Raw genomic sequence first — 12923 nt, forward strand, 5'->3', positions numbered from 1 at the left:
CAGAACGGTGCTGGGTAAATGACTGCATCTTCAGTGTATCGACTGCTTGAACTGTGCTTTCACGTGCAGAGTGGGTTTGACATTGTTTTTACCTTGAGACGTCCTGCTGGTTCACTGCGGGAAGAGCATTTCTTCACTTAACCAGGTCTGAAGTTGCTGTCAAAAACTGCTGACTCTAGAAGTTACCCGCAATAGTTGGTGAAGAAAAGTTGTGTTTGCAGTGAGATGATGGGGTTTATGTATGGTTGTACTTCTGATACGTGTCTATATCTTCAGATTAAAAATGTTGTGGCCTGCCATAGAAAAAGCAAAAATGCTTGCCTAAGTTGCAGAATTGGCAGTTCTGCAGGCTGCCCCTCAGCTGCAGAAATAGGAATGACCGAAAAAGGTTATGCGAAGAATGAGCTGTCCATGATCACTGGGGAAAAGCGTATGGGCAGCCCAGAGCAAAGCCAGTGCCCAGGCCGGCGGATGCTGAAGGAGATGGATCACTTTAGCTTGTATGTTGGCACATTAAAGCTTAAAAACCCCATTCTCTGTTTTCCAGACAGAAGCAGTCTCCGCCAGCCAAGAAACCAGCAAAAATATTTCACAATGGACGTAGACGATGAAGAAAACATGAGTAAGACGTGTTTATTTACACAGTAATAAATGATGTAATCGCTTCTGAAGGTGACTTTCTCTCCCTAGCACAGCGGGTGACTATGAAGAAATTTTGTAAGCACAAATTAAAACGGTTTCTTTGAATGTTTTAAATATGCTATAGAAGAATGAATCAGAGCTTTTGCACTAAAAGAACTTTTAAATACATATGGCTATATACTAATCTAGTTACCCTATGTGTGTTTCATATTTCTCTTCCAACACTTGGCTAATCATGCAAAATATTTATATTTCAAAATAGTCCGTAGTTTTGTAACATGACTCTTCCTACTTTGAACTGGCAATGAAATAATGATGACAGTTTTCTCACATTGATTAAACAGTTTGGTACACTGCAGCGATATCCCACATATGGGACTGACGCATCCCGCTGTGCTAGTGTAGGTAGCACAGAAAACCCTTTCTGTGCCCTGGCTCTGTACTGTGTGTCCCGGCTTTCCGGCTGCTCTTCTGCAAATTCCTCACCTCCCAAAAGACCCGCAGGTAGGGTTGCAGGTCGCCTTGTCCTTGAGCTAGGTGAGATTAGTTCAAGAGCAGATTTTGTGCGAGGTTTCCAATCCAGGTGAGAGCCTTTTGTGCAGTTTTAGTAGGCAGGTCATTAGGAGGCTTCCTGGAAATAAAGATCGTGATTACATGAGATGGTGAGGGAAGAGTACTGATTTGAAAGGTCAAAGGCCTGCCCCAAGTGTGTACAGTGCCTCAAGCAAAGATGTTGAAGACAGGACCATTTCTGTAGTCCGTAGTGCACAAACCATGCTAATGGTGGCCAGCATCGTTCTGGGCTTCTTGGGCTTTTTCACTTAGAATGGCTGCAGTGTTTGTGGTTTGCTTCTTGCCAGGGGTGTTAGTTATGCAATGCAAGATACCTCCGCGTTCTGCCATCACAGCTTTCATGCTGGCAGAGAGGTAAGAAGAGACCACTGGAAGAAGAAAAACAATCTGGAAGAGGGAGAAACGCTGGAAGTGCAGATGATAAGCATTAGGGTGCAGTTAGAGGTCAGGATGGGCAGACTCAGGGGGAGAAGGGAGAAATGAAGGAGGCTGAATCAACATACATAAAGTAAGTGGGGGAGAGCAGAAGCTGGAAGAAGGAAAAGCAAAAGGAGGAGCTGAAAAAAATCACAGTGCTCAGCTCACCACGTATCTTGGATGCCTGATTGTTCTCATTAGACAGCTAATTGTTCCAACCCTGGCCTAGTGAAGTGTTTAAATATATGTTTAAGCACAAAAAGAGTCAAATATAGTGACCATCTTAATGAATACGTTGGTGAAGTGCTGTGAGGCTGCTAATCCTGTGGTAGAATTTAAGATCCAATAACTTATGGAGAAAAGCGTTCTCACTAAAATATTGTTAAAAAATATTTTAAAGATTTTTGGCCTTTCAACTATTGATTTATTTTTGGTGTGTGAATGAGAGAAATGTTTTGTTGCTGCTATGCTTATGTGCCATGCTTGACTGTAATTTATTATAGAAAATGTAATAACAAACATGTGCTTATTCCCTCTGAATGACAGTGGCTAAATGCTACATCTCTCGCAATGTTTTTGAAGCCCAGCACTATAGGAGGCTTTAGAAGAGAACAGGTGAAATTCAGTTTGAAGAAGTTACAACACCTTTTTCTTGGGAAATGTTGGATTATCATGAAAAGAAAACTAAAAACCTTAATTGGTTTCGAATGCGTCATTTTTCTTCAGCTGAAAGAGTGAACTTGCCTGGAATGGGTCTGCTACCACTTTCTTTTTGGTATAAAAGAAATTTCTTCAGGTGGACGCTAAGAACACGTTAGCTGTTTGTTTAAGTGGCCTCCCTAAGGAGGACTTTAGAGAGGTAAGAGATGTAATTGGGGAATTCACATAATTTGAAGATAATTGTCAGATAAAACATGCTATATTCCAGTAAGGAGTAAATCTGAGCATGAACAAAAGGTGCCTTGCTGAGCTGAAGAAAATACAATCTCTTCAACAGTGACATTCTGTAAATGTCTTCTTAAAAAATATTCAGTTTTTGTCTGCTTCTGTGTGTTTTTGTTTTTTTTTAATGTTAGTGCATTCAGATAAGAAACTGTTTGGATTTATTGAGCTTTTTATCTTGTCAGGAGTCTGCCTCCATGGAGTTGGTTGCAGGTTTGGGCCATGCAGTTGTGAAAATTTAGTTGTCTCCCAGAAGCACATTTTCAGATGCCTTTTCTGTACTGTATTTTCTAAGGGAAGCTAAAATAACAACATATACTTGGATGAACCCATATAATAGAAGGTATAAGAAGGCTCTCATGCATCTGTATGTCCACACAAATAACATGAATTTGAAATGTTATCAAATTTATGGGAGAAATCCAAATTCTTAAGTTTGTCACCCTTGATTTTTGCAAAGATTTTTCTACTTTGTATCTTTTTATATTTTTATATCCTTTGAGATTGCAGAGTGTGGTATCAGAAGCTGGCTGTTAAAACTTGTATTGTTTTATGTAGCTCCTTTTTGGGGGAAGTATCATAAGGAAAAGAAGGTAGACATAAGCAATATTTGTAGATTGTAGTTATAAAGTTAGAATTTCTCTGCAGAAGCTAGAATTCAAATTGTATTCATTCTGCAGAAATTTAAGGCAATGACGATGTTACATTAACTCCCTTGAGAAAATACAATTTTTCAGACCACGGGTTTTAAGTACCTTCTCCTTTTCCTGTTGAACACAGAGAAGATGTGGCAAGAGATTTAGGGTTTTCTGTTTATTCCACCTGGGGAGGAATAACCCCATGCAGCAGTACAGGTTGGGGGTTGACCTGCTGGAAAGCAGCTCTGCTGAGAAGGACCTGGGAGTGCTGGTGGACACCAAGTTAAGTATGAGGCAGCAATGTGCCCTTGTGGCCAAGAAGGCCAATGGTATCCTGGGCTGCATCAGAAAGAGTGTTGCCAGCAGGTCGAGGGAAGTGATTCTCCCCCTCTACTCAGCCCTGCTGAGGCCACATCTGGAGTACTGCGTCCAGTTCTGGGCTCCCCAGTACAAGAGGGATGTGGCAGTACTGGAGCAAGTCCAGCGAAGGGCCACAAAGATGATTAGGGGACTGGAGCAGCTCTCTTATGAGGAAAGGCTGAGAGAGCTGGGCCTGTTTAGCTTGGAGAAGAGAAGGCTGAGAGGAGATCTTATCAATGTGTACAAGTATCTGAAGGGAGGGTGTCGAGAGGATGGGGCCAGACTCTTTTCAGTGGTGCCGAGCGACAGGACGCGAGGCAATGGGCACAAACTGAAACACAGACACTTCCATCTTAACATGAGGAAAAACTTTTTCACTGTGAGGGTGACAGAGCACTGGAACAGGTTGCCCAGAGAGGTGGTGGAGTCTCCTTCTCTGGAGATATTCAAAAGCCGCCTGGATGCAATCCTGTGCAATGTGCTCTAGGTGACCCTGCTTGAGCAGGGGGGTTGGACTAGATGATCTCCAGAGGTCCCTTCCAACCTCAGTGATTCTGTGATTCTGTGATTCTGTTGCTTGGCATTAAAGGTATTTTTGCAGCATTCTGAGTGTCCTAGAATCTTTTTCAAGAGTGTCTCCAGATATTATCTCAGTGTCAAATCAGATACCCCTGCAGTCGCTTCAGTACAACAGAAGTAAGTAATCTGCTTGACATAAATTCACATTTTGGCCTGTTCTTATCCATTACCTTATGGGGAAGGGAGAAGTGGTGGATTTTGCAGAACGCTTGGGATACTAGTGAGTGACTGAATTAACCTTTTTCTTTGATTATGTTTCCCATATTTTTTCTCTAAAAAGATTCTTGCAAGAAATGCCGTGATTTTGCTCTACCTCTGTTTTATCTGGAAAAACTGACTTTTATAGAATTTCCCCAGGCCAGTAAATGAGAGCAGCAGTATACAGGGTGGATAGAAACATCCTTCCCACTGTGGTTCAGCTAAGAGTCATCTAAATTTAATTAAGTGTGCTCCATATCAGACAGACAGAGTGGGGAGAATGTTACCTCTCAGCAAGTAAGGGAAGTTCCCCAGTGGATAAAGCATCTTACTTAAAGGCACTTTTTAATTACAGGGGGGAAAAAAAAAAGACCAAAACCAAAAACCAACACACTCAGCCAGAATGTTTCTTTACTAGCATAAAAGTTTTTATCCATCTTTCCCTTTTAGAAGGTTCTCAGCTTAGTAAATATCTGGAAACAAAATGTTTTCGTGGCAGAATTTATTTTTTCCACTGGAGATGTCGGCATGTGATACTGTCAGAAATGATTTTTGCCAAGGCACCTTCCATAGACATCAGTGAAACCTCTAGTTCAAACTGCCAACTGTTTTTAGTGTCTGGAGAATAAACTAGTCTTATAAAGAATGTCTTATTCTTAAGTTAAAGGTAGTGTTAACGTTTTAAAAAGCTGGATCCTGTTGTCAAGTGCTTATATCTCTATTTAGACCACTTTAAAATGCTGGATACACAACAGCTGTAATGGACCTCAAAGGATTCTCCAAAGTATTCATTACTTTTAAAGATTTGAAAACTTATTTAAAAACTAGTATTGGTCTCTGAAATTCTTGACTTTTGTGTTTGTTTCCCACTGAAAGCTGTATGACCTTACAAGGGCAAGACATATGAAGATAGCATATGGTCACTTGTCAACCACAATAAAAGTTAAAAAAAAAAAGAAAAAAAAGAAAGAAAATGGATAATGAAAAGCATCCATTACTGAATGCAGAGATTTTTTTAATAGTTCAGACTGTAAATTTTTCTCCTGCCAGCTCTCTCCTATGCATTGCTAATAGTGTTTTAGCATTTACAGTTCTAAGTTTCTTGCCTTATTTTACCTGTTATTTTGTTGAAAGCTATGATACCAGCAGCAAAGGCGTTAATACTGGGCTTCGAATCAGATGGACAGAACTTGAAAAGAGCGAAGCTGGCTTTTAGAACGTACATGGAGCAGTCCACATCTTCCATGAGTTCTGCTTTGGAGCAGTGAAATTTTATTCCCTTTGAGTACTGCTGTTCCTAACTAGAGTCACGATGGGATTCTCAATCAGCGAGAGCTTTCAGGGGTCAGGCTGCCCCTTCTCATTTTCTCTGAAGTGAGCAAAAGACTCCTGAAGGCTTCTGGTCTCTAAAACAATGTTACCAAAACCAAAAAAAAAAAAAAATTGCAAGGGTACATCCACAGTGCATCCGGTTCTTTACTACTGTCTGTGGGGCTGCTTCTCCCGTGTCCAGAAGCGCACAGTGGAAATAAAGGGATACTGAGAGAAGAACTAAAGGGAGAACAGAATGAATAAGTACAGGTTAGAGTTTTTCAGTATGAGAAGGCCTGACAAGGTTGCAGTATTACAGAGATCTGTAAAATCATGAGCAGCATGGGGTGTTCATCTAGTATTGATGCTGCAGATGGTGGGTTCAAAACAAGCACGGGGAGATGTTTTCATGCAACATGTAATGAACCCAAGGAACTCATTGCCCAAGACTTGGAGGATGCTGAAGTGGTTTACATGGTCTTGAAAAGCGATTAGAAAAATTAATGGAAGAACAACCCATCAGAGGCACACTATCACTCTCTCTCAGGACACCCCAAAGCTGCAGCTCACTGCAGGCTGAGAGGTTGTTCTGGGGAAGTATCGCTATGTCCTTGCTCTGCTTTCATACCCTTCTCTTGGTGTCTGCTTTTGGCCCTTGTCAGACATGGGATATTGGGCTGGGTGAGCATGAGCTAGCAAGGCCGTTCTTCAGCTCTGCGCTGGGTTGAGAGGCCTTGAAAAGAGCCATTTCTGAATGGTGGGGAAGGGCTGGGTTGGAGGAGTTATTAGACATTGGAATATGGAAGAGGGTTGAACAAGATGACTTCTCTCTGACTTTCTCCCTAACAGGTGGTGGTAGTAAATCTTACTTTTTGACTAGTCTGTCAGCTGTTCTTCAGTTCTAAGATAATCAGGGGAACTCACAACTGCTGGGCAAGACAGGCTAAGGAGAAGGACTGAAAGCAAATCTTCACCCTCATCCTGGGAAGCAGCTGTCCTTTCTTCCGGTCCCATGATTTTTGGTGACTTTGTGGGTTGAAACAGATCAGAGTCCCTTCTGCTTCTCGAGGGAAGTCTTGTCCTTTCCATCACATCCGAGGCTTGGATTTGGATCTCCTTTGTGTTGTACGAGTTTGCCTACTCTCATAGTCTCCCAGCTTTGCCTCAGGCTGCTAGCTTGCTTTCTCTCCTAGTTTCTTCCATCCTGCAGGTTCTCCAAAGCTAATGTGCCCCATAACTCAAAGGCAAGGAGTAGTTTTCTTCCCTTCCTTTTGTTTTTTTTCCTGAGACAAGGGAAGCATGCAAGTTTCTTTCCTGCTCCCTACAAATCCCACCTCTTTGACAAGACATTGTTTCCCATGTGTAGGTAAAGAAGTGGATTTAATAGTTCCTCCGACTGCTGTACTCTGTACAAATTTCTGTTTTTAATGTTCAGTTGGCATATATTCAATTCATGTTTTCCTCTTCTGTTTTCCACAGATGTTGGTCCTATTGTTAGCAGTCTTAATTAAAAAAAAAGAAAGATACAAATGGAGGCTATGGTGTAATGTTAATTAAATGACTTCCATTTTAGCGTAGAAGTTGCATTGTTTGCTAGCAGACTCCTGATGCTGCTAATAAGAAGAATGTTCCAAAATTGTGGGCTTAGATAAGATATAATTTTTAGAGATCACAGCTTCAGGTAAGAAACTCACTCTAAGCCAAATTTTAATGTTTTGTTTTATTTTACTTAAATTCCTTCAACGTAGTACAATGAAGAATATTCATGCATGAACACTCTGTGTTGACTGTTGCGGTCCTATAGTATTCATTTTGCGGACAATATAATTTGCGATTGAACACTACAAATGATTACTAAATTAAGGACATTTCTAGTGATGAAGCACTTTAGAGTATTTAGTGTTTCACTGTTATATTGGTTTGAATTTAGCATTCAGTACTGTACAATTCTTTGCTATACCATCGCGACGTAACAAAATGTGTTCCTACTTTGGCTTTTTCTTTTGATCGTCTTTTTTTTTTTTTTTCCTCCCTCCCTCCCTCTCTCTCTCTTTGAGCACCGAAAGGAGTGACCTATCGAGCTTTTGCTGGAGGATGTTATAAATGAAAATTTAGTAACCATTCCATCAGCTTTGTAACCTGGGCGAAGTGGTGTGTGCACTTTAGCTATTCTTAGGGAAAGGTTATAGTGTGTTGGAAATTCATCGCTGTGAAAAAGAATTTCCACCTTGGTTTGCTCTAAGTTTGATTAATATTTATCACCTGTGAACTGTGTGGATGTATTATAGTACTAGATATTTTAAAGTCCTGGAACAGAGAAGTTGGAAACACTTGACCTACTAAATTTGCCTTTTCACTTGTGTATGCCAATATAAAGCACAAATAATTCATTTAAGCAGTTTCTTTACAGGGTAAAACCGAGGTCTTTGCAGTTGTAGCAAAAATAATTCTTAGAATATACGTGTGACATCATTACTCAAGCTTTCTACTTTAGGAAGTAAATCATTAAATTAATATAACGATGTCACATTGCTTTTCCATTAAAGATATCATCATTGTGATTATGCAACATTTGTCACACGTCTTGTGTTCTGTATAGCCTTAATGAAGGATCTTTATCATTATGATCTTTGGTTTTATCACTCTGGAATACCAGTTGATTTTTACTTTGCAAGGAATTGCAAAATTGCATGTAAATAACAAATACAATGTTTCTCAATAGCTGGCTTTGTGCAGACATATAGTCTTGTGGCACAGCTGAACTTAAGCATAGAACTTAAGCATTTTTTACAGCTGTTTTTCTGAGGAAAGATGGAATATATCTGTGGCAAATTTTAGTTCAAAATCTAAGACCATCTATCCAGAGAGAAGCTGAAGCTAAGTTTAGCGCGCTCTACTCTGCATTGCACTGCATCCTTGCAGCCTTATTTAAGAGCCTTTTTGATGCACAGAAAGGATGAGTATGTGTTTGGGTTCAGTGCAGATGAGCTCGGGCTGTTCCAAGGTCAGATTTTCTGGGAGAAGGATTCTGCTCTGTTGGGCATTCTGCCGGAATTAAACTGTTCTTGTTGCTGCCGCGTGGCGGGAAGTCAGCTGCTACTGAGAAAGCGGGCAGCCGTAGCTCCTTAGCAAATTATGGTGCGGTTGAACATTGAGGAAGAATGTCGAAAAGAATTGAATGCAGAATCTGTAGCAGCTAAAGAGAAATATAGGAATATTGGTGCACCTTCTGGTCAAGGTGCCTACAAAAGAGCTTAACTTTTCTTGACTCAGACTTTATTTATGTCATTTCTCAGTTTGAGCAAATAAAATCACTGAAGAAAAACTGTAGCCGGAATAAAATAAAAGAATTTAATATCAATTTCCTGATTTTGGTCTTCAGCATCTGTTTTTATTTTACTTGTGGTAGTTTTTTGTTTTATAGGTGTATATTGCAAATAGTATAAACTGTATTTCTGGTCTAAAGCCTTTTTCAGGCCAAATGTAATTTATGAGTAAAAGTTTTGTTCCAGTGTGATTTGAATGCAAAATAAAAGCTTCGGTGTTTTATTGCTGTAGGAAGATACCAAATGCATAGTTCAGAAATCGCTCTTGAATGTTATTCCTTGAATTATTAGGAGATCTAGCTCTCCGTTTGTACTGCAGAAACATTAGCCTGTGAGCACACATCACTTAACCAGTTACAAAGATAGATAAAGGAATCTATAAATTTTGCATTTACAAGATCCTGCAACGAAGGCATTGTAAGTTACTCTTTCTGGGCACCACAGGTTCAAGCAGCACTGATGTTAAAGAAAACCGCAACATGGACAACGTTCCCCCTAAGGATGGCAGTGTGCAAGGCCCCGGGGAGGGGACTCAGCTCTCCAACGGTGGTAGCAGCAGCAGCAGCAGAAAGCGTCCTTTGGAGGAGGGCAACAATGGCCACTCCAAATTTCGCCCGAAGAAGAGGAAGAAAGCACCGGGCCCCGTTTTGCCAAAGAATGCCCTGATGCAGCTTAATGAGATAAAACCTGGTTTACAGTACAAACTTCTGTCCCAGACGGGTCCGGTTCATGCGCCCATGTTTGTGATGGCGGTCGAAGTTAACGGACAGGTCTTTGAGGGGTCCGGCCCTACGAAAAAGAAAGCAAAGCTCCACGCCGCTGAGAAGGCTCTGCGGTCTTTCGTGCAGTTTCCAAACGCCTCTGAAGCACATCTAGCAATGGGGAGGACTCTGTCCGTGAACACAGACTTTACGTCTGACCAAGCAGACTTTCCAGACATGCTTTTCAATGGATTTGAAACTCCAGTTCCTTCCGATGCTTCCTTTTATTTAGGGTCCAATGGCGATGGATCCTTTAGCTCTAGTGGGGACTACGGTTTGTCGACGTCTACTGTAACTAGTAGTCTTATGCAGTCACCTCTCCCTGCACCATCACCGTATCCATCCACAAGTGGAAAGAACCCTGTAATGATCTTGAACGAGCTGCGGCCAGGGCTGAAGTACGAGTTTCTCTCAGAAAGTGGGGAAAGCCATGCTAAAAACTTTGTCATGGCAGTGGCGGTGGATGGTCAGACTTTTGAAGGATCAGGAAGGAATAAAAAGCTCGCAAAAGCTCGGGCTGCTCAGTCAGCTCTGGCATCCTTATTTAACATGCAGCTGGACCAGACTCCATCTCAACAACCCATCCCTAGCGAGGGGCTCCAATTACATTTACCGCAGGTGAGGAGCCCATTTGCTTTTTGTTCATATATTTCGGTGACTGCCAAGAGTATCCGAGTCATTTGTTTTGAATCAGCTTAAAGCGTATTTCTGATGTTTACACCGCTTGCGTGTTTTGTTGGGTGATTTATCCACTTACGGCTTCTGTCAGCGACGTGAAATCATTGTATTCTGAAATCCTTCTGTTCCGTTGGACAGCAAAGAGGTTTTGTTTGTTGATCCTTTCAGCCTTAATCACATCACGTAATAAAATGCAAAGCATAGCTTAGTGCCCGCTTAAATTACAGTTTTTATCAGGGGAAAAATTGAATCATGGCTTTCTCATGTGAGGCAGCTGTGCACAGATGGAGTTCAAGTCAGGATTTTACTGCTTTAAATAATTTGATTATCTGATACAACAGTTTTTACTAGAGAAGAAAATCATTCTCTCCTGCAAACCGAAATTGTTGGCATGAACGGTGCTGAACAGCGAATGTCAAGGACAGGTTAAGTGAGGCCAGCGCAGTGGTCCCTTGTACCCAGTACTTGAATAAAAGCCAGACTTTCAGTGCGTGTATCCAAGAAATGTGTGAAGAGTTTTAAATAACTGTCAGCTAAAGGATGATGCACTAATCAAATCAGTTAATTGAAATTTACAATTATTTTAGTCGACAAATATGTGAAAATTACTTTGGCAAGTAAATCTGGTAAGAAATAGTTTAAATCAAATAATAGATGAATTAGGCAAAGTATTGAACATACCAGACATAGACAAGAAATGTAAAGTAGCTAGAATGGAGTAAATTTTTAATCAAGAAAAATTCCCCCTTATTTATGTACTTTTGTTTTTCCCCAGTCAGACACCAGTAATCATTTTTCAAATGACCTCTTTCTAGTGCATCCATTGGCCTTTTTATATTAACATTACATATGCTTATCTCAATTCCAATACTTGCCTATTATTTTCTTGCACCTTTCTATATGCTTTTTTTAATGAGACTTTCAAGGCTTTGACCTTTGCTATCCCCAAGGATGGTTTTAGAATTTGTTAAAAATATAAAATATTATTGTCTAAATCAATGCATCATTCAAGAAAGTGGGATTAAAGAACATAATTTGAGGTTGTGAATATTTTAGGTACATTTTTCCCTCAAAATGCTTGGACAATTTGCATCATTTGGAAACTCATATATGCTGTCTTTTTATGTTGCACAATTATTGCATTATCGATGAACGTTTCCTGCATTTTCAAATCTAGGACTGTGATATTTCATCTAGTTATTTCTGTTTATGATTTCTCAGTAGTTTCAGTTAATTCAGACCACATTCTTTGTAGAGCTTTTTAAAAAGCCTGTGGCACCAGCCTCTAAAGTAGTTCACTCTAGTGATTTGCACAGTATTAGTTCTTGAATCAGTAAAATGGTCAAAATTGGAACTGCCATAAGAAGTGGGGAAAAATTATTCAGGGTAGCTTCGGATAGGTTTTAATCTTCATTCCTGATGTTGTGAATCACTATCAGCTGTCTTAGCCTACTGCACCGTAAAACCGACTATTGCTATGGGTACGCTTGCCCTTATGCAGGAGATGGCCAGGACATTCGAGCCTTGGGCTGCGTTTTTAAATAACAAAACAGCAACACATACAATCATTTTTTTTGCAGTGCTCCTATGCTGACCTTCATATCTATATTGTATAGAACAAAGGGTCCTTTAGGACCAGATTGCGTTTTACATCTGTTACAGGTGTGCAAAGGAATAGGCTACTCGGCTGTGGAATTACCCTGACACAGAGCATGGCATAAACTCAAGAGCGCCCAGCAGGCTTTAGAAGTAGTTCAGAAGTCTTTTGATCAGCTTGTAGTCAGGAATTTATTGTCCTTTCTTCACTTTGGTGTGTTGTGTTAATGTGCTTTTAATTACAATTGGAATTAGCTGTCAAGTTATTGGAATTGTATCAAGGAAGAATTCAGTCTGTTAGTAGTTAGTAGTTAATAAGGGACTTCAGCATTTGTGGGACTTTTTAAGGGTTTGTATTAGGTCTTGCTTTATTTATCTTCTTTATACTCTTTGTGGGTTGTTCTTTTTTTACACAGTGCTTATTCAGTATGTGTAAAGATGATAAATTTGGAGATAATCCTAAAATGAGCAAAGCTGCAAACACTGGAGAGCACAGAAGTGACGTCAAAGGGATAGGATGTGTTATAACCCTTAGACCAAATAAAATGGTAACTGGGTTGGAAAAATCGGAAGCTCGATGCATGCAAGGGGAGAAAAATCCAAGATACCAAATGTTCAATGGAAAGAGTAAAGGTATGATGTAGTCATGCCAATAAAGATGTTGGAATTTACTGTCTGAGTGGCAGGTTCAAAATGAATTTTCAGTTCAGAACTGTGCGGTAAAAAGGACAGGACAATTCAAGATGCATAGTCTGAGACAGCATTACATTATGGATCTGAGAGTCAGTGGTCATCCTCTGCACAAGTCTAAGACATCTCTAATACGCTGTAGATTAGCTATATACATAGTTAATACGTTATGGTTAATTTGTGGTGCCTCATGAGAAAAACTGATAGAGTGC

The 12923-nt window shown here is 40.3% G+C and overlaps 1 pseudogene; it reads left to right on the forward strand.

Annotated features, from left to right (window-relative positions):
* The first annotated feature begins 527 nt into the window (after positions 1-527).
* LOC136996618 (double-stranded RNA-specific editase 1-like) overlaps positions 528-12923 on the forward strand; it is a 29523-nt pseudogene continuing 17127 nt past the window's right edge.

Source organism: Apteryx mantelli, unplaced genomic scaffold (assembly GCF_036417845.1).
Source record: "Apteryx mantelli isolate bAptMan1 unplaced genomic scaffold, bAptMan1.hap1 HAP1_SCAFFOLD_61, whole genome shotgun sequence".
NCBI lineage: Eukaryota > Metazoa > Chordata > Aves > Apterygiformes > Apterygidae > Apteryx > Apteryx mantelli.